The 15,717-nt window shown below is 43.4% G+C and overlaps 1 long non-coding RNA gene across 1 annotated transcript in view; it reads left to right on the top strand.

The window, feature by feature from the left end:
- Positions 1-9,923: 9,923 nt before the first annotated feature.
- The window catches only part of LOC310704196, a 206,462-nt gene continuing 200,668 nt past the window's right edge, over positions 9,924-15,717 (top strand). Inside the window, exon 1 of the long non-coding RNA XR_014524630.1 lies at positions 9,924-10,084. This is a non-coding gene — a long non-coding RNA (uncharacterized lncRNA). The remainder of the gene's footprint in view (positions 10,085-15,717) is intronic.

The following is a 15,717-nucleotide window of genomic DNA, read 5'->3' as shown; positions in this document are numbered from 1 at the left end:
TGGATGTGGCAGACTATGAGCATTTTTCTGTTGTTGAGCTCCAGAGCTGCACTGTGCCCAGCCAAAGGCTGAGGCTTTGTTGACTTACTCGCTGCAATAGACCTAAGCCCTTGTGACTGGTGCACATAGCCTAACCTGGCTTATAGAGGTTGGCTTAGCTTGCGTACCTTTCTTTATATCCAGACTCCTTTAGAATCCTGAGTGATCAGTGGGTCAGGCTTGCTTAAGCCTGTGGATGACCCACTTTCCCTTGGGATCTTCCTTTCCCCTTTTGCTAGCCAGCTATGCAATTTTTCCACTGTTACTCAATCAAAGGCAGGAAGCCAAGTTGATAGACCATTGTCTCCCAAGAGGGAATAATATTTGAATCCCAAGGCAAAGCACATTCAGTGCAACATAATAGACGTATAGAAGTCTGAGGGGGACAGTTTCCTACATCTACCAAAGTGTTGGGGTCATTCTTACTAATATCGCCTGCTTTTTAATTATAAGCTTAATTCATAAAATTTTCCCCACCAAAATGTTGCCTCTACACACACACACACACACACGCAGTCATACCTTGAAAGTGGAACGGAATCAATCCAGAAATCTGTTTGACTTCCAAAACGTTCAAAAACCAAAGTGTGGCTTCAGATTGGGTGCAGGAAGCTCCTGCAGCCAATCAGAAGCCCCGTTGGACGTTTGGCTTCCAAAAATCGTTCGCATTCAATTCCAGGTTTGCCTTGTTTGGGAGCCCAAACTAGAAGCAAGCTGTTCAAAAACTAAAGTACGGCTGTGTGTGTATGTGTGTGTATGTATATATATATATATATATATATATATATATATATATATATATATATATGTGTGTGTGTGTGTGTGTGTGTGTGTGTGTGTGTGTGTGTATGCGCGCAGAAGCAATTGATACATTCTTTAAGCTGACTTGAGCAAGTTTTCAGCTTAGATATAAGGATGTTCTGTTCATCCTATGATACATAACCTGGTTCACACAGCTCCTAGTAGGGCATTTCTTCCTGACTCCCTTTTCCACATCAAGACTTTAGGCAAGGAGAAAGTGATTGCCTGGGGATTCAATTGTGCTAAGCTGCTTCTGGCTTCATTTTTGCATAACATTGCTGCTCGACTGAATATGCCCTCAGAACAAAAAAATACCACCAGCAGAAGTTCTTCAGATTTGAAGGTGGAAGGTAGTGGAAAGCTAGGAGATGAGCAGGGCACAGAGAGAATTAATCCCCACCCAGTTTTTTCTAGCTACACCCATGGGCTGTACACTGGAGCCTGGATGGCTGGACAGAGGAATTGTTTGGGGATGAGGATATTTATTGAAAGTGGTGCCAGCTTGTCCTCTTGTGTAATTCTTCTACAAATGTACAAAACAACACAGAATGTCAAAGCTTGGTGAGTGCTTTGGCTTCTACTCAACTGATCTGTCCGGATGGTAGATTATTGATCTTTGGAGTGGTCTTTGGGAGGCAAAGGGTCATGAGTCGTGCTTTCTTAACCAGCAACATAGCAAAATCTCCAAATAGTGAAATGGATAAAGTGGACTTTAGTCCACAAAGGCTTATACCATAATAAATGTTAGTCTTTACAATGTCTCCAGCCTTGTGCTTGCTGTTTTTAAAATCAAAGTGGGTGATCATTCTGAAGGTATCCCTAGTTTATTTTTTAATAATTTGCTTGCAGGCTGAACTGCTTCATTCCATTCCATCTCTAAATTCTGAAACTCAAGGAGTCAACCCATGAAAGTTAGCAGTACAGTCAGGGCAGGTAAAAAATGTTTTACTGTTTCGCTTAGTGAAAAATTAACTTTCAACGCTAGCTTCAATGGGTTTTTCAAAGAGGAGAAGACAACATGTCATGGAGATAATAACAGATTTGGGGTATTGTAGCTGAATTAAATATCATTTTTCAGGAGCAACATACCACTAAATATTGGTTTATGTGGACACAAAATTGTTAGATGCTACCTACATCCCCTTTGTAGGCTCTCTGGAGCAATGCCTTCCTGTTTTTTTGTTTTGCTTTCTCTATATGATCAACTGAAGCAGCAGCTCAGTTACTGAGGAGGCTTCATGTGAGCATATACAACTTGAATTTTCTGCTTTTGAGAGCCTGTCATTTGGACAAGCATTGAATCTTCCCCACTGACACCTTCTTTTTCTCTCCACCCCCCCCCCCGCCGCCGCCTTCAAACCTTGGCCACAACAAATGTTTTTCATTCAAACTTGAAATCAGAACAAGTCATAAAATGTTTACAAGGAAACAGCTGTTCCCCTGAGAGGCAATCTAAGTAGGACTTTTACGCACACCCCTTCTGCTCATTAGTTGCCTTTGACACCCCCCCCCTCTCCTTTTGAGTGTCCAGCGTGTCGCTTGCTGCTTACAACTGCTAGGAGCTGCCTGCCCCTTTTGTGTACAACTAACCAAAACAAATATTTCAGAGTGCGTCATGATCTACTTAAGCTAGCAGGTTGGTCCAAAACAGAGGGCGATCAGAGAGACTTTTTTGCCACACAGTAGTTAATGAGAAAAAGCCCTGGGTCCACCTACAGCTGGTCTTAAACAAGAAAAGAAAAAATCAGAATATATGCTGGTTTTCCAAAAGGATACAGTATTGGATTTACAAAGAGATGGCTTACCGTTTTGGATGGAGCTGGTTTGACTGAATAGTTGGCCTCCTGTATTCTATGTAGCACAGCTGCTTTGCAGCCACTATTGAATATTTAGCACCGCATGTGTGCTATACAGGGCAGTGAAGTCAGTGTTCACTGTGGGGTTTGGAATAATGAACAATTTAAATGATTAAAAATGGCACCTTCATATTTGGAAGCGGCATGGCTCTGATTACCAGATACTGGGAATAAACCACAGCAGATGAGTGCTTCTGCATTTCACAAGGACATCTGGTTTATCCACTGCTGAAACGGAGTATTGGATTGTGGTTTTCTTTCATTCTGACTCAGCGAGGTGGGCATGTGTCTCGAGAGGCAATGGAGTGTGCCTCGGGATGAAGTCAGACTGCTGCATTAGCAACACCTAAGTGACCTCCCCAGGGCACAGGCCTGGGCAGTGTGTGTATGGAGGTCCCGGGCTGTCCAGGCCTTGCTGATGTGGTCCAAAGGAAAGCAGAGCAATACATTTGGGACCAGCTTGGCTGCGGGAGTTGCCAGAAGAAGGCATACAAGACACTATCCAACTGTCCTACACTCTGGATTTGTGTAGAGTTTACTCCTTAGCCTTTTCTGCTCCCTAAGATATCCCACAAGGCAGCAGAAGTTTAGGACCCGAGTTTTCCTTCTCCTAGATAGGCTACCTTCCCAGTTGACAAACCCCAACTACTCCTTATTTCCCTCCACACCATGTTCAGAAACTGGCTTCTTGAGCATTGGAGCCACTATTGGTCTCGTCCGCTCCATCCACTGGAGCCTGTCTTTGCATGCAAGGGAAGTCCCTAATTCACCCATCAGCTACCATCATGTGGTTTAGCCAGCCAGTCGAAGCCATTCCCAGGTTTGGGCTGCTGTTGCATACTGACAGCTTCTATGAGCCACAGGTGAGAGCTGAGTGCAGGGTGGGGACCAAAGGTGGACACACTACTCCAAAAGCAGCTCAATGTGTCCCCCACCAGATGTGCTACCCTTAAGGTAGAGCAGCTATGTTATGAGTACAATACAACGGGGCCCAGGGTGTTACTAGGGACTTGGGGAACAGGCCCACAACACAAATTTCCATACAGTCTGTATTTGCTGTTTTATATGTATTCAGGAAAGTGGTGTCTTGCCAGTGCTGCACTTCACAGTGTGTCCATATAAGACAAGTTTTTCTTTTCTTTTTTTAGTTAAAAAATAAATAAAAGGAAGGATCAGGAAATCTGGGACTCACCACAGAAAAAGCTGGTTGTCAGGCGCCCTGGGTTGTCTCCTAACTGGGTTTAATGGGGTTAGGGTGAAAGGCAACAAGAATAGTGAGAATTTGGTAAGGAACATTTGGGTAGCAATGAAAGGTTGTGTGAGGCTAAGGTAGGGGAGAAGGGCCTTTGCTAATGGAGTAGGCCTTTGGAAAGAGGGAGGGAAGCAGAACAGCCTTCCTCAACCCAATGTCATCCAAAACATCTGGAGGGGTAACTCCCATTAGCCCCAGCCAGGGATGGTGGGAATTAAAGTCCAAGACATGTTGAGGGCACCAGCTTGGGAAGGCTGGTGTGAGGAGGTTGCTTGTGGCCTAGGCCACCAGTAACATGGTGGAATGGCTAATGGTAGATATGGAAGGCGAACTTCTTTCTTAAATTCTCCCACTCCTGCTTAAGCCTTCTCTTTTTCAAAGTGTCTGAACAGCAGCCTGCAAATGGCTCATCTGATCCAGAATGGCGTCTTCAGCTGTTGTGGCCCTTTCAGCGGGTGCATTTTTCAAAAAGAAAACATGCAATAATTTGAAGTTAGCCACTGGACTTCAAAGTTAGCCTTCTGCCTCCTTTTACAGTGGACTGTGGAGAGCCAGCATGTCTGCAGTGCCAGCTGGCCCTGAAAAGGTTACCTGGCCAACTTCATTCCTGCCTCCCTCAGCAGTGGTCAACTAGTCTTGGGCATGTAGCCAAGTGGCTCCTTCCTCTGAAAAGCACACTGTGAGGTAGCCATGAATGAGCATCCTGTCAGCAGAGCCATACAGTAGAAATTCTGCATCAGGCAACAACTGCCATATGTTTGGATAACACCGTATTTTTCGCTCTGTAAGACGCACCTGACCACAAGACGCACCTAGTTTTTGGAGGAGGAAAACAAGGAAAAAAATATTCTGAATCTCAGAATCCAGAACAGCAAGAGGGATCGCTGTGCAGTGAAAGCAGCAATCCCTCTTGCTGTTCTGGCTTCTGGGATAGCTGCACAGCCTGCATTCGCTCCATAAGATGCACACACATTTCCCCTTACTTTTTCAGAGGGAAAAAGTGAGTCTCATAGAGCAAAAAATACGGTATATCTTGTGGGAGACCTGGCTAGTGTAATGTAGGGGGTAATAATCTGAGCCGTCCCCTAGGAAGTCCTTGGTTCAAATGTCACCTTTATGACAAGCTCACTAGGTGGCTACAGGCAATTATCTCATAACCTCAGTTCCCCTTTGTACTACTGACCTACCCTGTGGTTGCTGTGTAAAGATCACTGAGAAACTGTATGTGTAGCGCTGCTTTGAACACTCAAGATTGCTACGTAAATGCTAAGTAGGGTTATTTACTGAATGCAGATTTGACTTTGCATAGAAACACAGACTTTTAAAACTGAAAGTAGATTCTGCCAAGCCCTCCGCAGTGTGGCCAGCTCTTACATTGCGTAGGCAGGTGGGGAAGGTAAATTGCATTTTTTAGAGAGCTAGACAAATATTGACATTTTCTAGTGCAAACTTTTTAATTTATTGATGGGCAACATACATGATTAACACAAGAATGGTTTATAGAATAAGAAGCCCATATACTAGGAGTCCTAGCAATCGAATGCTGATAAAACCCAACCCCAAACCCTACTTTTCTCCCCCATTAAGAGCCCCATTTCCACAGAAATCAGATACACAGGGACAGGCAAAAGAGATTCATCATTTATATGAACTGCCTGTTGCTTGCTGACATTGGGCACTCCAGATCCTGGTGTCACTCTTTTTCCAGACTTAAAAAAAACACACCCAAAAAATGCAAAACAAAGAACCACGGTAAATGTGGGATTCAGTCCCTGGGATCCCTGGCTCTCTAGCCTTTTGAAGAAACAAAGGGCTCGTGGCCCCACTAGCTTTTATGGCTAGCAGTCCACTCAGCTGCAGGCAGTCCTGATGCATTTTAACCTGGGACTTCTCCTCCAATGCAGCCCCTGCCCCAGCCACCCCAGCAGTCAAAGCAGCCCCTTCTGGGAGGCAAGAAGCAACTCGGCTGCCAGCTGGTATTTGGCTGCTGCTGGTAGCTCAGGAGGCAACAGCTGTACCTAGGAGGTCAGGTCCTGGACACAGAAGTGGGTGCATGTCTCCAAGGAGCAAAATGATTATTGGACAGAAGTGCCTGGAATGAAGCAACATCGTTTCTGGAGTGACGCACAAAGCTGTTTCTTACATTTGGCACAGGGAGGGCTGCAGCTGCTGGCCTTTCTGTCAAGTAGCGGAGCTGCAGGATGGATCCTTTCCCCTCTGGCTCTACATAGATCCATGACAGAAAGTGAACCAGGGAGACGGCGAAGGGATTTATGGTGTCTTGCCTCATCTACATGTAGGGGACGACTGCATCTGCACATCCTCAAGGCCAACAAACGGCACTGAGATGATTAAATTGGCTCGCAGTATTTCATTGTGTAATCCTCACATGAAGCTTCAACGATGTAGGGCACGGCGTTCCTTTGCATGGCAACTTGAACATGTTTGCCCCCGGTCCTAAATCTAGCTGATGGCTTTATCTGCGGGGAAAGATACATTTGAGACTATTTCACACACACACAAAATGACTTCATGAGGCCGTTGTCCCAGTAGATTTGTAGAAAAACTAGCTGTGGTAAATTCTGAGGTTCAAAGCAGCATTTCAAAAGCCATCTCAGCTGAAAGGGCTTTCAATGAATCTGGGCCGGAGCAGCAGTCCCAGTCCCACATCCCGACAATGTTGAGACTCGCTGGCTTCTGTGTGGCTCCTTAGGTGTGGTTAAAGGGAGTGTTGGCCATTCTGGATGGAATTAATGTGTTAAGGTGCATCATTTCCCTCTCACAGTACCCTTGGAGAATTCTGATGGGTTCAAGGCAACAGTCGCCCTGCTATTTATGCACATAGGAGGCAAAACATTCTGTCCAAAACAGGTTTGCCTTCCATGTGGTGCATTTGAGAGAGACACACACACAGGATGGAAGCTGAGATTACATAAAAAGTCGGCTGCAGAATTTGGATCTGAACCCGCTATGTCTAAATGTTTTTGCTTTCCTTTGTTGTATTGTAATTGTTAACCTCTTGTAAGTTTGCCCTGAAAACTTGTTGAAGACTATAATTCAAAAGACAAACCCCAAACCCAGGTCTTTTGGCTTCCAGTTTGGGAGCATAGACCATCTCACAGAAGATGTTGTAAAACTATACATTAAAGCCACATGTTCAGCACAAAGTAAAACGCAGAGCAATAGATTCTAGTTGTCTTTAACTACAACTGCACAAATTGGCTTCTTTTAGTGTCCTAGGAAGAAGATGACATGATTAGGTTAAAAAAAATCAGCCTGATAATGATAATTTGGCTTTCCCTTCCACATTACTTATTCTGTTCTGGACATTGGGAACTCAAACTTTCAATATTTTTAACACTAGGTGATTTCAAGTACAGCCATTGCCACCCTGAGGATCTATTGCTTCTCCACTGGGTTTCATATTTGGTCCTCACATCATGTGTGGTGTTTAGCACAGGACAGCCTTGGTGTGTCCTATCAGCTGCAGACAGTTGGTCAGCATACTTGGGCAACCTTGTAAACATCTTGTTTGTTCCAGAGAAAGGGAACAGAATGATAATGATGATGGCAGTAATAATAAGAATAAGAATAGGTTTCTGTTTTGAGCACTCCCCCTTGTTCTAGACAGCAGACAAAAGAAAATAAATACTTGATAGGCATGTGGATTTCCACGCTCCTCTCTGCTCATGTGGGACTTGACTTGAGCACATGTGGTGCCATATGGTGTGGGAGGGGTGTGGCACCAAAAGCATATCCCGATAGCCAAAAGTAAAGAAAAGAAAGAAGAGGGATTGGACCCAAGGCATAGTTGTTTCACCACAAAAAACACTGATTGTAAATGAGTTGGAAGGAAAATTGTCTCTCCCACCCCCCCTGCAATGCTCCACCAGTTTGCTGTTCATTTGTCGGGACAGGGGAAGTTGTTTACTTTGCTAGGGAGAAGGCCAGATGCAAGAGAAGCTGTTTTGCATGCAAGGTTTTTATGAAAGGGTTGGGAAGAGGAGGAGGGAAGACAAGCAACATTCCAAGTCCTTTGCAACAGATTTTAAAGATCCAGAAGCCTGTTGTTTTGCTTGTTAAAAAGATGTATCAAGACCAAGCTGCAAGTTCTCAGATTCTAGGCAAAGCTAAAAAAAATAAAACAGAAATGGCTTTTTTGTGTGCATTGCCTGGTGTTGTGTATATACAGTTTTCCTTGGTTGGTATGTTCAACCAGGACAGAATGACACTGGGATATCTAGGAGAATGCACCTTGATCCAAAGGGTATTCACAGTTCAGATGTTTTGCACATGGGGAATCTCCCATTCATCTATACAGAAGCAGCCAATGCAAGCACTCGTGGATTGATTATACCCAGCAAAGCAAAAGGGAAGGCTGTTCCTGGATGGTTCCCTCTGTGCCAATTGCATGATTGGAATGACAAAATAGCAGTAAAAATAACCACTGTGCTAGGAGTTTAGTGGGAAGAACATAAATGGTGTCTTTCTTGTGTTGTGGGGGAGATAAAGGCTGTGACATTCATTTTAGAGCTGAAACCAATTTGCACCCAAATTAATCTTTCCTTGCAAACATTCAAATACTTATTTGAATATTTGGTAAATATTTGATGTTCAACAATGCATTTGACGCCCAAACATTTTGCAGTAGCAGTCAACACTGGGCAATTATGTAACAGCTGGCATCAGTCAGCATTTAATGGTGTCAGTATTAGAAAATATTTCAGCTGGACACACAGCTACCACCAGTATCTGACAGTAGCCATCACGTAGCAGCCAGCTGTTGCAGTCAACATCTGACTTGAAGCAGGATGTAGTATTTACTGAATCTGACATATGACTTTTAGCGTTTTGCCAATATATCTGACAACTGATACGCTGTATTTGATAAGTCGTAGCCAATATGTTATATGCAGCAGTAGATGTCAAAATGTCAGTAGATGTCATCAGTATCTGCCAACTGATGTAAAAGAATTTAGGAAACATCATTCATTTAACCAATGCAAAACAGGAAGATTGTGAAATTATGATGTGAAATCATGATTTCAGATGCCGGATGTAAAATTTCTGAAGGCAAATTTCAACATTATAACTTTTTTTCTTTTTGGTAATCTATAGTTTTGCTGGGTTTTGAAAAAACTGTATTTTGTTTCTGCTCTATTTCTTTCTACAACAGATCCCAAGTAAATGTCAATAATATGTAACATTCACAGCCATATCACACTGCCTGAAGCAGATTGGGGCTGTCAACACTTTTTGCCACAATCTCTGCCCCCCCCCCCAATCTTCCTCATCCTCTGTTGCTTTCCAGGATCCCTTCATATTTGCTGCCTGAGACACATGGCTCAAAAGAGGACCAGCCCTGTAAACATATGAAACAGGCTCAAATGACACTTTCCCCAGGGCTGACGTGAGGAAGGATCCCTAAGTGCTCATCAGTTTAGAGCAGAGTTGGGGAACCTGTAGCCCTCCAGATGTTGTTAAAACCACCCCTGAGCATGCTGTCTGAGGCTGATGGAGTCCAATAATATCTGGAGGGTCACAGGTTGCCCATCCCTGGTTTAGAACCTACAGTAATGAGGCTGTCTTTTGTACCAAATGAGGGAGCTCAGAGGTGGGCAGTAGAATCCGAGTTTCTCTAAGAAACCTAGCAACTGACCCTTGAATTTTAAACACTTTTTACTTGTTAGTCCATGTATAGAGTGAATAATGGAGTTGACAGGAACTTTGGCTTTATTTGGTGCCTGTGCTGAAGATTGCACACCAGGTCCCCAGATGCTTACTAGCAGCCATGAACCTGTGCTAGAGGTTATCCTCACTTATGTGAATTGGCCTGGTCTGTTTATGGCTATTCAAGTAACTCCCACATGCTTAGTCATTAATTTAGATCATTCCTTTGCTTTTGGGGGGTGGGGGAGCAGCTTCCAGGAACTCAGCAGCCAGACGTGGTGGGTGTTATTTTGGAACATTTAGTGAAAGTGACTGCATTACTTTCCTGTGTCTTTCTCTTGTTACTGTAAATATTTCCACCGAACATTATGTATCAAATACTACTTTCGGATTATATCTGTGCTACGAGATCTGGGGGTGACGACAATGAAGTGCATGGCAGTGAATGACTCATACCACAGAGAAGGTAAGGAGACTCTAGGATCTCTTCCTGCCTTTGGCTGAATGGCTCTGATAATATTGGGGGGGGGGAGGCTGGAAGGAGAGAAGGAAGAGGGGCCTTGGAAAAGAGAAGGCAGAAGGCCAAAGGAAGTGAGGGGTGGAATGAAAACCGAGTGTGGGCAGAATTATGTTATCAGCTGGTATTTGAGTTTGGTCCTTTAAATAAACAGAACGACCAGCTTCTGTAGGGTTGATCATGTACTAAGGTCCAGTATACAACAGCATGGTAATAAATTCCCAAAGAATGGAGATGATCTTTTGTAGAGCGTTGTTTCTTCCTCCTCCATCTGCTGTTCTTAGATTTCCTTCAGCTTCCTCTCACTACTCAGGAAGCAAACTTTGAAGCTTCCTGTTTCTTTCTTCACCTGAGCTCCTAATAGGATCCACCTGTAATTGGCTCTGCCTGGGACTCACTCCACATGTGCTCTAGATCTTCTGCAAGCACTCTCTCACACAGACACCTCCACAATCCTGTGACATAATACACAGACAAATGTCCTTCTTGGCCTCTGTCTCAACAAGGTAAATATCTCCCTGACCTACTGGGACAGAAAGTCATGCACACAAAGCAATTGAAAGGAACTAAGGCCTATAACATTTAAGCAAATATTGGTGAGTCAGCAGTAATTTCATTACTATCATGTTTACAGTAGTAAATGTAGAACAAGAAATATTTGTGAGTACCTCAAGTGACTGTTGTGGGAAAGCCACTGCGAGTCTAATAAGGTCTGAACTCTTCCTCAACTTCCTAGAAAGCCTTGAAAGCTCCTCCCTTCAAATACCTGACCATCCCTTTTTTGTGATTGGGTGAAGGAATGTCTCTTCCCACTCTTGCTCTTGGCATACTAATGAGAAAACTACTTATCCCAGCATTCCTGGCACCTGGAGCAGCAGGCCAGGCACCAGAAGGGGGGGGGGGGCAATAAAAAAATTCCTCCTTTCATCTCACCCCTACCCAAGCAGTAAGGAAGGTAATGAAGCAAATGGGAAGAGGGATTTAAGAACATAAGGAGAGCCTGCGGCCCATCTAGTCCAGCATCCTGTTCTCATAGTGGTCAACAAGATGTTTGTGGGAAGCTTGCAAGCAGAAATGGAGCACAAGAGCACTCTTGCCTCCTGCAGCTTCCAGTGGCGTAGCTATGGGGGGCAAACTTTGTCCTGGGTGAAGCCTCCATTGAGGCTCCCAGCCTGTGTGTGTACACAAATGTGTGTGGGGTAGGTGCCAAACTGGATCTTTGACCTGGGTGAAATAAAGCCTAGTTTTGCCCCCGTTTCCAGCAACTGGTATTCAGAAGCCTAGTGCCTCAGAACATGGAGGCAGAGTATACCCATCATGGCTAGTAGCCACTGGTAGCCTTATCCTCCATGTGTTTATCTAATCGTCTTTTAAAGCCATCCAAACGGGAAGCCATCACTGCCTTGGGTGGGAGCGAGCTCCATAGTTGAACTGTGAACTGTGTGAAGAAGTCCCTTCTTTTGTCTGTTCTGAATCTTCCAGCATTCAGCTGCCTTGGATGTCCAAGATTTCAAGTGTTATGAGACAAGGAGAAAACCTTTTCTCTACCCACTTTCTCTAAGCCATGTGTGATTTTATAAACTTCTATCATGCTCCCTTAGACCATAGCTGTCAACTTTTCCCTTTTCTTGCGAGGAATCCTATTCGGAATAAGGGAATTTCCCTTAAAAAATGGGAAACGTTGACAGCTATGCCTCAGACTCACCTTTTCTCTAAACTTAAAATCCCTAAATGCTGCAACCTTTCCCCCCCCCCCCCAAGGGAGTTGCTTGGTCATTTTAGTTGCCTCTTCCTGGACCTTAAAATTTCTTCTTTGGTTCAGATTAAAATCCAGGCAAGAGAAGAACTTTGGGTCCATAATGATTGCCTAATATTTGGAAATGAGTACTATGATGTGCTGAGATTCATATTATGGAGCTAGGATATACGAGTTTGGGCAGCGTTACTGGTGAAGATTGGAATGAGATTAGAGCTTGCCTATAGGCAATTATTTTCAGGCTGTGTCCGGCTAAAAACAAAACAATGTAAGCGTCTGAGACATCCCAGTACAAAGCTTTACTCATCCATCCCAGGAACTGCAAAAGGCTGCTCAACTGGGAAACTTCAACCTGCCAGGAAAAAAGTGCTCCATGTTATTATTAATATATGGGATGCCACTCTGCTCATCCTTCACAGCTTTTTTTGCTCAAATGATCCAACTGGTAAAGGCACATTTGTAGTGAACACTGGCTCTCTACAGTAAGTCACAAGGGTCTCTTTAATCCCAGAAGCCTTAATGTCCTATGAAAAATGTGAAAATTCCCCCAAAGCAGGCTTGAACCCAAACAGTTTGAAATGGCCTGTTTTGCATTTACACTGTGTTTTCTGCCCTTTTATTTCTGTTTTATCATTTTTCCTCTTTCTTCGTTATTTTAATAGCGCTCTTCCTAGTCATAACAAGCAACTTTTTCCGAATCTGGCTTTGATTGATTTTATTCTGCAGATGCTACTTATGGCTGTGAAAAGGGGGTGGAAGAGGAAGAAGAGGGCAAAGAGTTTTTCTTTGCTATTGAGGCTGTTTTCATCCAAAGGGGAAAAGGAAGCGTTTGTTTGCCAGCTAGATTTCATTGCAGTCTGAAATTTGCCTGGTTTGCATATGAGAGCTTATTGATTTTGAAGCAGCCAACTGTGGCTCATGAGACAAAATCATTTCCAGCTATTGTGCCTGAAAGAGGGAATTGAATGGTGACCCCACCCTCAGCCATAGCTATTTAGCAAGTTGTTTCCCTAGATATATAAAAATTAAAAAAGGGTTTTATATAATACCATACCCCAGTTCTTACATACAGATTTCCCTCCCATGCATAGTGGCTTCAACACCACAGCCAAGTGAGAGAATCCATGTATGAATAGATTTCCCTGCACCATGTCCAATTACACATTCATGTAATGTCTTCCCTGTTTCAGGAAGTTTTTAATGTTTAATGCTCTATTGTGTTTTTAATATTTGGTTGGGAGCTGCCCAGAGTGTCTGGGGAAACCCAGCCAGATGGGCGGGTGGGCAGGGTATAAATAATAATAATAATAATAATAATAATAATAATAATAATAATAATTGTGTATACGTGTGAGGGGGCCTCAATGTGGTGAGCACACTGCATGATCAAGCAGCAGAATGGCCCCACAGTACATCTTTCACATGGTTATGGCAACTGGGGCTATTCTGTGCGAAGGTATATTGAAAGTAGGGACTATGGGAACTTTGTTGAAGAGGCATCAATATACATTGTTGCCTCTTCAACAAAGTTCCCATAGTCCCTACTTTCAACTCTAGAAGAGTGTTTTAATTTGCAGATTTCTGAGATCTTGCAGGCAGATCACTGGCAACAACTTTTCTTTTTTTCTTTTTTACTTATTAGTTACTCCACTCCCCCAGAAAGGATGAATCTGGACTGAACAGATGGAAAATGTAGGGTGGCTATTTTTTATGCCGACGACAATGTGTGGACTCTGCAAAGATGTTGCAGGTGCAAGGGACACTGATCCCACAACAAACACCTTGAGTCAGCAGAGTCCATAAAAAGTGGTGATCTAACATTTAAGGTGACAGTTTGGGCCTTGGGCTCCTTTCCTTGTACTGCCCACAAAGGTCTGGTGGGATGCAGAACAAATACCGGTACATTTTGCAGTCATTTTTTGTTTACGTCACCAAAACCAGTGATAGGATGCAAAATACATCAGGCTGGGAGCAACCACAAGGAAGGCCACACATTTATTCACATATGTCCATTCTACTGAGTCCTAAAATAACAGCCACCATCACCACCACCAGGTGGTATGGGAAAACATGCTTCACCAACTTTGACTGATTTTAAAATGGCCTGCAACCACCTACTTGAGACTAATAGTCACTAAATGTTTCACTAAGGAGTCTAACCAAATAGTATACTTTATATTTTATGCATAATTTAGTTTATTTCTGCCAGTGATGGAGAAGAATACCCTGATTTATAAGATCCAATAGTCATGATCTCCAAATCACAGAACTCCTACTGAGACCTTTGCTATTCACTTATCAAACCTTTCCTTATAATCATATGGACTGGAAGCTTGGTGTTTGTTGGTTTGTTTTTAATTTAATGGAGCTGAGATTCTCTGAATCTGAATCTCTTTCTCTCTCTTTTTTATTCTTCATCTTCACTGTTGGAATTGTAAAACAGACCCACTGCTGTACGTAATTTCTTGCTTTCTGCTGAACATCTTAAGCAATTGATTTGGGAGAAGGTATGTTGTAAGAGCTATGTAAAAGAAAGGCACAATATTGAGCAAATATTTTTTTTTATAAGTCAGTGGGCTTGTTTACAGGGACAAGACATATTACCGCTTATTACATGTATCTGTGTAATAAGAAAAAGAAATGAAAGCATAATTAAACATGTCCCAAATCTCATTGTGTATCTTGGCTTGACACTTTTTGGACCCCGCCCCCTTCTGCCTTTCTTGTTTCCCAGGCTGAACTAGGCCATTAAATCTAGGCCAGTCTTTTCCAGTTATTCAAGAGTGATTATCTTTTTGAGAACAGTAAAACCCTTGCTGCAAATATAGGTTTATAGTTGTTGTATTTTCAGGTGTTTAACATGGTTCCTGAGTATGAAACGAGAGCTCCAACAGTGCAGCGACTAAACTAAAAGAAACAGAGCTACTGCTTTTAAGACTTGACTTTGCTTTTATGCAGTTTATGATCCTTGTAAACAATGCACCACCCTTGTCTCCCTTTGGATGTCTATGAAGAGCACAGTCATTGCCTTACTGGGTGAGGCCAGTGGTCCATCTGGTCCAGAAATTCTTGGCCAGTTACTTGGTGCCTTTGGAAGCTGGCAAGAAAGGCGAAAGTGATACAACTCCCATCATCCCTGAGCTCTGGCCTTGGTAGCTAGGGGTTGGGAGTTGTAGTTCAAATAATCTGGGTACCCACAGGTTTAGAAAGGCTGGTTTAGGCTTTCCCTTGTTGCTCATCTATTCCCCAGTGTCTGGTATGCAGAGAATCACTAGCTGATTTTTTAGCACTTTCCTTATGGCCCCCATCACTTAAACCAGTCCTCCCAGTGCATTATTATGAATGAAGGCTAACCATGCTCTCTCTGTTAGGATATTTAGAAAGAACCCCTCCTGCCTGCCCCCCCTCTTCTTTTTTTAAGGGTGTGTGTGTGGCTTTCAGTCAAGTCAGTTTCTGGATCTTTATTTCATACCTTGGTTTGACAAGAGTCTTTAAACCACTTTCCTCCTTCAGATGTCACAGTGGTTTAGGAAACCAGGGTATCTTTGCTGAAGTCAGGCATGCGAGGAGAGACACAGCAAGCACACATTCTTAGCCTGGATCAACCCCATGGATTGTCCATACTGAGATCATAATGACACCTGAACCAGGCTGTTGTACTTTGTCAAACGTACACCGCAAGACCTCATACTTGCTTTCTGGCAGAGCAGCCAAGAATATTCAGCTGAAAAATCAAATCAAATGGGAACAAAAGGAAGCCTTGATATGGGTCCCTTTACATGTGATATTTTAGGAAGCAGGCTAGCAGGCGGGGCCCATTACTTAC

The sequence above is a fragment of the Podarcis liolepis genome, assembly GCF_965112155.1.
Source record: "Podarcis liolepis genome assembly, chromosome: 1".
In the NCBI taxonomy this organism is placed as follows: Eukaryota; Metazoa; Chordata; class Lepidosauria; order Squamata; family Lacertidae; genus Podarcis; species Podarcis liolepis.
Note: the sequence above shows the minus strand (reverse complement) of the source record. Positions and strands in the feature narration are given on the sequence as shown.